At 50.5% G+C, this 15,224-nt stretch overlaps 1 protein-coding gene across 1 annotated transcript in view; it reads right to left on the bottom strand.

The window, feature by feature from the left end:
* The window catches only part of LOC125450174 (complement C1r subcomponent-like), a gene marked incomplete at its 5' end in the record, with an annotated part of 76,551 nt that overhangs the window by 2,096 nt on the left and 59,231 nt on the right, over window positions 1-15,224 (bottom strand).

The raw sequence follows: 15,224 nt of genomic DNA, 5'->3' as shown, positions 1-15,224 counted from the left end.
AACTGATACTAACTCTGAAACTGAAACAAACTCTGAAAATGAGACAGACCCTGAAACTGATGGAAAGTGATACAGATCCTGAAATAGGTACGAAAACTGATAGAAGCTCTGAAACAAAAACAAACTCTGAAACTGACACAGATTGTGAATCTGAAACTGATGCAGACTCTGAGAGTGATACAGATCCTGAATATGAAACAATCCCTGAACTAGCACAGATCCTGAAACTGAAACAAATGCTGAAACTGCTATAGACCCTGAAACAGAAATTAACTTTGAAACTGATACAGATCTTGAAACTGAACCGAACTCTGAAACAGATACAGACCCTGAAACTGAAACACATGAAGAAACTGATACAAAACTGAAAATAACTGTGAAACCGATACAGACCCCTAAACTGAACCGGGCGCTAAAGTTTCAGCTTTAGAGTTGGTTTCACTTTCAGAGTCTGGTATGAGCCTGAAACAGAAACTAACTCTGAAACTGATAGGCCCTGAAGTAGACACAAACCTGAAACTGAAACAATCTCTGAAACTGATACAAAACTGAAGTGGAAGCAAAACCCGAGATGTGATCTAACTCTGAAATCGATACACATACTCAAACTGAAACAAACTCTGAGACTAGTACAAAGTCAGAAACTCGTACAGACCCTGAAACTGAAATAAACTCTGAAACTGCTACAGATCCGGAAACTGAAACAAATTCTGAAACTGATGCAAACCTGATACTGAAACAGACCTAAAACTTAACCAACCTCTGAGACTGATGCGCACCTGAAACTGAAACAAAATCTAAAACTGATAAAGACCCCAGAAACCGAAGCCAAATCTGAAACTGAAACAAACTTGAAATGAACTGTGAAACTGATACTAATTCTGAAAATGAAACAAACTCTGAAACTGAGGAAGACCCTGAAACTGAGCGAGGTCCTGAAAGTGCAACAGATCCTGCAAATAAGGCAGACCCTGAAATAGATACTGAAACGGATACAAACCTGAAACTGAAACAAACTCTGAAATCGATACAGATCCTGAAACTGATGAGGTCGGGAAGGAGATACAGATCCTGCATCTAAGGCAAACCCTGAAATAGGTTCTGAAATTGATACAAACCTGAAACTGATACAGAATCTGGAACCAAAACAATCTCTGAAACTGAAACAAATCTGAAACTGAAACAGACCTTGAAACTGAAGCAATCTCTGAAACTGATACAAACTAAGACTGATTCAAACTCTGAAACTCATACAGATCGTGAAACTGAAACAAATTCTGAAACTGAAACAAACCCTGAAATCGTTACAGACCCTGAAACTGATGAGGTTGTGAAAGTGAGACAGATCCTGCAACCAAAACAAACTCTGAAAAAGATACTGAAACCGATACAGACTCTGAAACTGAATCAAACTCTGAAATGGATACCGGCCCTGAAACAAAAGCAAAATTTGAAAGTGATACCAACTGTGAAACTGACACAGACCCTGAATCTGAAACAAACACTGAAGTTGATGCAGACCCTGAAAGTGATAGATCACCTCACATACACAGACCCTCACATACACACACCCTCACACATCAACTCACATACACTCACCCACACCCTCACACATCACCTCACATACACACACCCTCACACACACCCTCACACATCAACTCACATACACACACCCTCACACACACCCTCACACATCAACTCACATACACTCACCCACACCCTCACACATCACCTCACATACACACACCCTCACACACACACCCTCACATACACACACCCTCACACACACCCTCACACATCACCTCACATACACACACCCTAACACACACCTCCTCACATACACACACCCTCACACATCACCTCACATACACACACCCTCACACACACCCATACACATCACCTCACATACACACAACCTCACACACACCCTCACATACACACACCCTCACACGCCTCCTCACATACACACACCCTCACACGCCTCCTCACATACACACACCCTCACACATCACCTCTCACACACACCCTCACATACACACACCCTCACACACACCCTCACACATCACCTCACATACACACACCCTCACACACACCCTCACATACACACACCCTCTCACACACCTCCTCACATACACACACCCTCACACACACCCTCACACATCACCTCACATACACACACCCTCACACATCACCTCACATACACACACCCTCACACACACCCTCACACATCACCTCTTACACACACCCTCACATACACACACCCTCACACATCACCTCACATACACACACCCTCACACATCACCTCACATACACACACCCTCTCACACACACACACATCACCTCACCTACACACAACCTCACATACACCCTCACATACACACACCCTCACACACACGCTCACACATCACCTCACATACACACACCCTCAAACACACCCTCACACATCTCCTCACATACACACACCCTCACACGCCTCCTCACATACACACACCCTCACACATCACCTCACATACACACACCCTCACACATCACCTCTCACACACACCCTCACATACACACACCCTCACACACACCCTCACACATCACCTCACATACACACACCCTCACACACACCCTCACATACACACACCCTCTCACACACCTCCTCACATACACACACCCTCACACACACCCTCACACATCACCTCACATACACACACCCTCACACACACCTCCTCACATACACACACCCTCACACATCACCTCACATACACAAACCCTCACACGCACCCTCACACATCACCTCTTACACACACCCTCACATACACACACCCTCACACACACCCTCACACATCACCTCCTCACATACACACACCCTCACACATCACCTCACATACACATACCCTCTCACACACACACACACACACACACATCCTCACATACACCCTCACATACACACACCCTCACACACACGCTCACACATCACCTCAAATACACACACCCTCAAACACACCCTCACACATCTCCTCACATACACACACCCTCACACACACCCCACATACACTCACCCACACCCTCACACATCACCTCACATACACACACCCTCACATACACACACCCTGACACACACCCTCACACATCACCTCACATACACACACCCTCACACATACCCTCACAAACCTCCTCACATACACACACCCTCACACACACCCTCACACATCACCTCACATACACACACCCTCACACACACCTCCTCACATACACACACCCTCACACATCACCTCACATACACACACCCTCACACACACCCACACACATCACCTCACATACACACAACCTCACACACACCCTCACATACACACACCCTCACACATCACCTTACATACACACACACACACCCTCACACATCACCTCTCACACACACCCTCACAAACACTCACCCTCACACACACCCTCACACATCACCTCACATACACACACCCTCACATACACACACCCTCTCACACACCTCCTCACATACACACACCCTCACACACACCCTCACACATCACCTCACATACACACACCCTCACACATACCCTCACAAACCTCCTCACATACACACACCCTCACACATCACCTCACATACACACACCCTCACACACACCCATACACATTACCTCACATACACACAACCTCACACACACCCTCAAATACACACACCCTCACACGCCTCCTCACATACACACACCCTCACACATCACCTCACATACACACTCCCTCACACATCACCTCCACACCCTCACATACACACACCCTCACACACACCCTCACACATCACCTCACATACACACACCCTCACACACACCCTCACATACACACACCCTCTCACACACCTCCTCACATACACACACCCTCACACATCAACTCACGTACACTCACCCAAACCCTCACACATCACCTCACATACAGACACCTACACACATACCCTCACAAACCACCTCACATACACACACCCTCACACACACCCTCACACACACCTCCTCACATACACACACCCTCACACATCACCTCACATACACACACCCTCACACACACCCATACACATCACCTCACATACACACAACCTCAAACACACCCTCACATACACACACCCTCACACGCCTCCTCACATACACACACCCTCACACATCACCTCACATACACACACCCTCACACACACCCTCACACATCACCTCTCACACACACCCTCACATGCACACACCCTCACACACACCCTCACACATCACCTCACACACGCTCACATACACACACCCTCACACACACCCTCACACATCACCTCACATACACACTCCCTCACACACACCCTCACACATCACCTCACATACACACACCCTCACACACACCGCCAAACATACACACACCCTCACACATCACCTCACATACACACACCCTCTCACATCACCTCTCACCCACACCCTCACACACACACACCCTCACACACACCCTCACACATCACCTCACATACACACACCCTCACACATCACCTCACATACACACACCCTCACACACACCCACACACATCACCTCACATACACACAACCTCTCACACACCCTCACATACACACACCCTCACACACACGCTCACACATCACCTCACATACACACACCTCAAACACACCCTCACACATCACCTCACATACACACACCCTCACACATACCCTCACATACATCCTCACAAACCTCCTCACATACACACACCCTCACACACACCCTCACACATCACCTCACATACACACACCCTCACACACACCTCCTCACATACACACACCCTCACACACACCCACATACACACAACCTCACACGCCTCCTCACATACACACACCCTCACACATCACCTCACATACACACACCCTCACACACACCATCACACATCACCTCACATACACACGCCCTCACACACACCTCCTCACATACACACACCCTCACACATCACCTCACATACACACACCCTCACACATCACCTCTCACACACACCCTCACATACACACACCCTCACACATCACCTCACATACACACAACCTCACACACACCCTCACATACACACACCCTCACACACACCCTCACACACACCCCACATACACTCACCCACACCCTCACACATCACCTCACATACACACACCCTCACACATCACCTCACATACACACACCCTCAAGCACACCCTCACACATCTCCTCACATACACACACCCCACATACACTCACCCACGCCCTCACACATCACCTCACATACACACCCTCACATACACACACCCTCACACACACCCTCACAAACCTCCTCACATACACACACCCTCACACACACCCTCACACACCACCTCACATACACACACCCTCACACACACCTCCTCACATACACACACCCTCACACATCACCTCACATACACACACCCTCACACACACCCACACACATCACCTCACATACACACAACCTCACACACACCCTCACATACACACACCCTCACACATCACCTCACATACATACACACACACACCCTCACACATCACCTCTCACACACAGCCTCACATACACTCACCCTCACACACACCTTCACACATCACCTCACATACACACAACGGCACACACACCCTCACATACACACACCCTCTCACACACCTCCTCACATACACACACCCTCACACATACCCTCACAAACCTCCTCACATACACACACCCTCACACATCACCTCACATACACACACCCTCACATACACACACCCTCACACACACCCATACACATTACCTCACATACACACAACCTCACACACACCCTCAAATACAGATACCCTCATACGCCTCCTCACATACACACACCCTCACACATCACCTCACATACACACACCCTCACACATCACCTCTCACACACACCCTCACATACACACACCCTCACACACACCCTCACACATCACCTCACATACACACACCCTCACACACACCCTCACATACACACACCCTCTCACACACCTCCTCACATACACACACCCTCACACATCAACTCACATACACTCACCCAAACCCGCACACATCACCTCACATACAGACACCCTCACACACACCCTCACACACACCACCTCACATACACACACCCTCACACATCACCTCACATACACACACCCTCACACACACCCATACACATCACCTCACATACACACAACCTCAAACACACCCTCACATACACACACCCTCACACGCCTCCTCACATACACACACCCTCACACATCACCTCACATACACACACCCTCACACACACCCTCACACACACCCTCACACATCACCTCTCACACACACCCTCACATCCACACACCCTCACACATCACCTCTCACACACACGCTCACATACACACACCCTCACACACACCCTCACACATCACCTCACATACACACTCCCTCACACAGACCCTCACACACACCCTCACACATCACCTCTCACACACACCCTCACATGCACACATCCTCACACACACCCTCACACATCACCTCTCACACACACGCTCAAATACACACACCCTCACACACACCCTCACACATCACCTCACATACACACTCCCTCACACACACCCTCACACATCACCTCACATACACACACCCTCACACACACACTTCCAAACATACACACACCCTCACACATCAGCTCACATACACACACCCTCTCACATTACGTCTCACACACACCCTCACATACACACATCCTCACACACACCCTCACACATCACCTCACATACACACACCCTCACACATCACCTCACATACACACACCCTCACACACAACCACACACATCACCTCACATACACACAACCTCACACACACCCTCACATACACACACCCTCACACACACGCTCACACATCACCTCACATACACACTCCTCAAACACACCCTCACACATCACCTCACATACACACACCCTCACACACACCCTCACACATCACCTCACATACACACACCCTCACACATACCCTCACACACACCCTCACAAACCTCCTCACATACACACACCCTCACACATCACCTCACATACACACACCCTCACACACACCTCCTCACATACACACACCCTCACACACACCCACACACATCACCTCACATACACACAACCTCACACGCCTCCTCACATACACACACCCTCACACATCACCTCACATACACACACCCTCACACACACCATCACACATCACCTCACATACACACATCCTCACACACACCTCCTCACATACACACACCCTCACACATCACCTCTCACACACACCCTCACATACCCACACCCTCACACATCACCTCACATACACACAACCTCACACACACCCTCACATACACACACCCTCACACACACCCTCACACACACCCTCATACACACCCCACATACACTCACCCACGCCCTCACACATCACCTCACATACACACACCCTCACACACACCCTCACACATCACCTCACATACACACACCCTCAAACACTCCCTCACACATCTCCTCACATACACACACCCTCACACACACCCCACATACACTCACCCACACCCTCACACATCACCTCACATACACACACCCTCACATACACACACCCTCACACACACCCTCACAAACCTCCTCACATACACACACCCTCACACACACCCACACACACACCCTCACACACACCCTCACACATCACGTCACATACACACACCCTCACACACACCTCCTCACATACACACACCCTCACATATCACCTCACATACACACACCCTCACACACACCCACACACATCACCTCACATACACACAACCTCACACACACCCTCACATACACACACCCTCGTACATCACCTCACATACACACACCCTCACACACACCCTCACACATCACCTCACATACATACCCTCACACACACCTCATATTCACTCACCCACACCCTCACACATCACCTCACATACACACACCCTCACACACACCCTCACACATCACCTCACATACACACACCCTCACACATACACTCACAAACCTCCTCACATACACACACCCTCACACACACTCTCACACATCACCTCACATTCACACACCCTCACACACACCTCCTCACATACACACACCCTCACACATCACCTCACATACACACACCCTCACACACACCCACACACATCACCTCACATACACACAACCTCACACACACCCTCACATACACACACCCTCACACATCACCTCACATACACACACACACACACTCGCACATCACCTCTCACACCCACCCTCACATACACTCACCCTCACAAACACCCTCACATACACACACCCTCTCACACACCTCCTCACATACACACACCCTCACACACACCCTCACAAACCTCCTCACATACACACAACCTCACACATCACCTCACATACACACACCCTCACACACACCCATACACATTACCTCACATACACACAACCTCACACACACCCTCAAATACACACACCCTCACACGCCTCCTCACATACACACATCCTCACACATCACCTCACCTACACACACCCTCACACATCACCTCTCACACACACCTTCACATACACACACCCTCACACATCACCTCACACACACACCTTCACATACACACACCCTCACACACACCCTGACACATCACCTCACATACACACACCCTCACACACACACACCCTCTCACACACCTCCTCACATACACACACCCTCACACGTCAACTCACATACACTCACCCAAACCCTCACACATCACCTCACATACAGACACCCACACACATACCCTCACACACCACCTCACATACACACACCCTCACACACACCCTCACACACACCTCCTCACATACACACACCCTCACACATCACCTCACATACACACACCCTCACACACACCCATACACATCACCTCACATACACACAACCTCAAACACACCCTCACATACACACACCCTCACATGCCTCCTCACATACACACACCCTCACACATCACCTCACATACACACACCCTCACACATCACCTCTCACACACACCCTCACATGCACACACCCTCACACACACCCTCACACATCGCCTCTCACACACACCCTCACATACACACACCCTCACACATCACCTCACATACACACTCCCTCACACACACCATCACACATCACCTCACATACACACACCCTCACACACACCTCCAAACATACACACACCCTCACACATCACCTCACATACACACAACCTCTCAGATCACCTCTCACACACACCCTCACAGACACACACCCTCACACACACCCTCACACATCACCTCACATACACACACCCTCACACATCACCTCACATACACACACCCTCACACACACGCTCACACATCACCTCACATACACACACCTCAACACACCCTCACACATCACCTCAGATACACACACCCTCACACATACCCTCACACACACCCTCACAAACCTCCTCACATACACACACCCTCACACACACCCTCACACATCACCTCACATACACACACCCTCACACACACCTCCTCACATACACACACCCTCACACACACCCACACACATCACCTCACATACACACAACCTCACACGCCTCCTCACATACACACACCCTCACACACACCCTCACACATCACCTCACATACACACACCCTCACACACACCCACACACATCGCCTCACATACACACAACCTCACACGCCTCCTCACATACACACACCCTCACACATCACCTCACATACACACACCCTCACACACACCATCACATATCACCTCACATACACACACCCTCACACACACCTCCTCACATACACACACCCTCACACATCACCTCACATACACACACCCTCACACATCACCTCTCACACACACCCTCACATACACACACCCTCACACATCACCTCACATACACACAACCTCACACACACCCTCACACACACCCCACATACACTCACCCACACCCTCACACATCACCTCACATACACACACCCTCACACACACCCTCACACATCACCTCACATACACACACCCTCAAACACACCCTCACACATCACCTCACATACATACACCCTCACACACACCCTCACATACACACACCCTCACACACACCCCACATACACTCACCCACACCCTCACTCATCACCTCACATACACACACACTCACATACACACACCCTCACACACACCCTCACACACACCCTCACAAACCTCCTCACATACACACACCCTCACACACACCCTCACACATCACCTCACATACACACACCCTCCCACACACCTCCTCACATACACACACCCTCACACACACCCTCACAAACCTCCTCACATACACACACCCTCACACATCACCTCACATACACACACCCTCACACACACCCATACACATTACCTCACATACACACAACCTCACACACACCCTCAAATACACACACCCTCACACGCCTCCTCGCATACACACACCCTCACACATCACCTCACATACACACACCCTCAAACAGCACCTCACATACACACACCCTCACACACACCCACATACCTCACCACACATACACACAACCTCACACACACCCTCACATACACACACCCTCACACATCACCTCACATACACACAACCTCACAAACATCCTCAAATACACACACCCTCACACGCCTCCTCACATACACACACCCTCACACATCACCTCACATACACACAACCTCACACCACCTCTCACACACACCCTCACATACACACACCCTCACACACACCCTCACACATCACCTCACATACACACACCCTCACACATCACCTCACATACACACACCCTCACACATCAACTCCCATACACTCACCCAAACCCTCACACATCATCACACATACAGACACCCTCACACATACCCTCACAAACCTCCTCACATACACACACCCTCACACACACCCTCACACACACCTCCTCACATACACACACCCTCACACATCACCTCACATACACACACCCTCATACACACCCATACACATCACCTCACATACACACACCCTCACACCACCTCTCACACACACCCTCACATACACACACCCTCACACATCACCTCACATACACACACCCTCACACATCACCTCACATACACACACCCTCACACATCAACTCCCATACACTCACCCAAACCCTCACACATCATCACACATACAGACACCCTCACACATACCCTCACAAACCTCCTCACATACACACACCCTCACACACACCCTCACACACACCTCCTCACATACACACACCCTCACACATCACCTCACATACACACACCCTCATACACACCCATACACATCACCTCACATACACACAACCTCAAACACACCCTCACATACACACACCCTCACACGCCTCCTCACATACACACACCCTCACACATCACCTCACATACACACACCCTCACACACACCCTCACACATCACCTCTCACACACACCCTCACATACACACACCCTCACACACACCCTCACACATCACCTCTCACACACACGCTCACACATCACCTCACACACACACACCCTCACACACACCTCCAAACATACACACACCCTCACACATCACCTCACATACACACACCCTCACATACACACACCCTCACAAACACCCTCACACACACCCCACATACACTCACCCACACCCTCACACATCACCTCACATACACACACCCTCACACATCACCTCACATACACACACCCTCAAACACACCCTCACACATCTCCTCACATACACACACCCTCACACACACCCCACATACACTCACCCACACCCTCACACATCACCTCACATACACACACCCTCACATACACACACCCTCACACACACCCTCACACACACCCTCACAAACCTCCTCACATACACACACCCTCACACATCACCTCACATACACACACCCTCACACACACCTCCTCACATACACACACCCTCACATATCACCTCACATACACACACCCTCACACACACCCACACACATCACCTCACATACACACAAACTCACACACACCTCCTCACATACACACACCCTCGTACATCACCTCACATACACACACCCTCACACACACCCTCACACACACGCTCACACATCACCTCACATACACACACCTCAAACACACCCTCACACATCACCTCACATACACACACCCTCACATACACACACCCTCACACACACACACCCTCACACACACCCTCACACATCACCTCACATACACACACCCTCACACATACCCTCACACACACCCTCACAAACCTCCTCACATACACACACCCTCACACACACCCTCACACATCACCTCACATACACACACCCTCACACACACCTCCTCACATACACACACCCTCACACATCACCTCACATACACACACCCTCACACACACCCACACACATCACCTCACATACACACAACCTCATACGCCTCCTCACATACACACACCCTCACACATCACCTCAAATACACACACCCTCACACACACCCTCACAAACCTCCGCACATACACACACCCTCACACACACCCTCACATATCACCTCACATACACACACCCTCACACACACCACCTCACATACACACACCCTCACACATCACCTCACATACACACACCCTCACACATCACCTCTCACACACACCCTCACATACACACCTCACATACACACAACTTCACACACACACTCACATACACACACCCTCACACACACACCCCACATACGCTCACCCACACCCTCACACATCACCTCACATACACACACCCTCACACACACCCTCGCACACACCCTCACACACATGCTCACACATCACCTCACATACACACACCCTCAAACACACCCTCACACATCTCCTCACATACACACACCCTCACACACACCCCACATACACTCACCCACACCCTCACACATCACCTCACATGCACACACCCTCACATACACACACCCTCACACACACCCTCACACATCACCTCACATACACACACCCTCACACACACCCACACACATCACCTCACATGCACACAACCTCACACACACCCTGACATACACACACCCTCTCACATCACCTCACATACACACACCCTCACACACACCCTCACACATCACCTCTCACACACACCCTCACATACACTCACCCTCACACACACCCTCACACATCACCTCACATACACACACCCTCACACACACCCTCACATACACACACCCTCTCACACACCTCCTCACATACACACACCCTCACACACACCCTCACACATCACCTCACATACACACACCCTCACGCACACCCTCACACATCACCTCACATACACACACCCTCACACACACCTCCTCACATACACACACCCTCACACATCACCTCACATACACACACCCTCACACATCACCTCACATCCTCACACATCACCTCACATACACATACCCACACACACACCTCCTCACATACACACACCCTCACACATCACCTCACATACACACACCCTCACACACACCCTCTCACATCACCTCTCACACACACCCTCACATACACACACCCTCACACATCACCTCACATACAAACACCCTCACACATCACCTCACATACACACACCCTCACACACACCCACACACATCACCTCACATACACACAACCTCACACACACCCTCACATACACACACCCTCACACACACCCCCACACATCACCTCACATACACACACCCTCACACACACCCCACATACACTCACCCACACCCTCACATACACACACCCTCACACACACCCTCACACATCACCTCACATACACACACCCTCACGCACACCCTCACACATCCCCTCACATACACACACCCTCACACACACCTCCTCACATACACACACCCTCACACACACCTCCTCACATACACACACCCTCGCACATCACCTCTCACACACACCCTCACATACACACACCCTCACACACACCCTCACACATCACCTCACATACACACACCCTCACACATCACCTCACATACACACACCCTCACACACACCCACACACATCACCTCACATACACACACACTCACATACACACTCCCTCACACACCCCCTCACACATCACCTCACATACACACACCCTCACACACACCCCACATACACTCACCCACACCCTCACACATCACCTCACATACACACACCCTCACACACACCCTCACACACACCTCCTCACATACACACACCCTCACACATCACCTCACATACACACACCCTCACACACAACCTCACAAACCTCCTCACATACACACACCCTCAAACACACCCACACACGTCACCTCACATACACACAACCTCACACGCCTCCTCACATACACACATCCTCACACATCACCTCACATACACACACCCTCACACACACCCTCACACATCACCTCACATACACACACCCTCACACACACCTCCTCACATACACACACCCTCACACATCACCTCATATACACACACCCTCACACATCACCTCACATACACACACCCTCACATACACACACCCTCACACACACCCTCACATACCCACACCCTCACACACACCCTCACAAACCTCCTCACAGATACACACCCTCACACATCACCTCACATACACACACCCTCACACACACCTCCTCACATACACACACCCTCACACATCACCTCACATACACTCACCCACACCCTCACACATCACCTCACATACACACACCCTCACAAACCCTCACATACACACACCCTCACACATCACCTCACATACACACAACCTCACACACACCCTCACATACACACACCCTCACACCTCACCTCTCACACACACCCTCACATACACTCACCCTCACACACACCCTCACACATCACCTCACATACACACACCCTCACACACACCCTCACATACACACACCCTCTCACACACCTCCTCACATACACACACCCTCACACACACCTCCTCACATACACCCTCACACATCACCTCACATACACACACCCTCACACATCGCCTCACATACACACACCCTCACACACACCCTCACACATCACCTCTCACACACCCTCACGTACACACACCCTCACACATCACCTCACATACACACACCCTCACACACACCCTACACAACACCTCTCACACACACCCTCACACATCACCTCTCATACACACACCCTCACACACACCCTCACACATCACCTCTCACACACACCATCACATACACACACCCTCACACATCACCTCACATACACACACCCTCACACACACCCTCACACATCACCTCACATACACACACCCTCACACACACCTCCTCAC

The sequence above is a fragment of the Stegostoma tigrinum genome, unplaced genomic scaffold, assembly GCF_030684315.1.
Source record: "Stegostoma tigrinum isolate sSteTig4 unplaced genomic scaffold, sSteTig4.hap1 scaffold_426, whole genome shotgun sequence".
NCBI classification, from domain to species: domain Eukaryota; kingdom Metazoa; phylum Chordata; class Chondrichthyes; order Orectolobiformes; family Stegostomatidae; genus Stegostoma; species Stegostoma tigrinum.
This window is presented reverse-complemented; position numbering and strand designations above follow the sequence as displayed.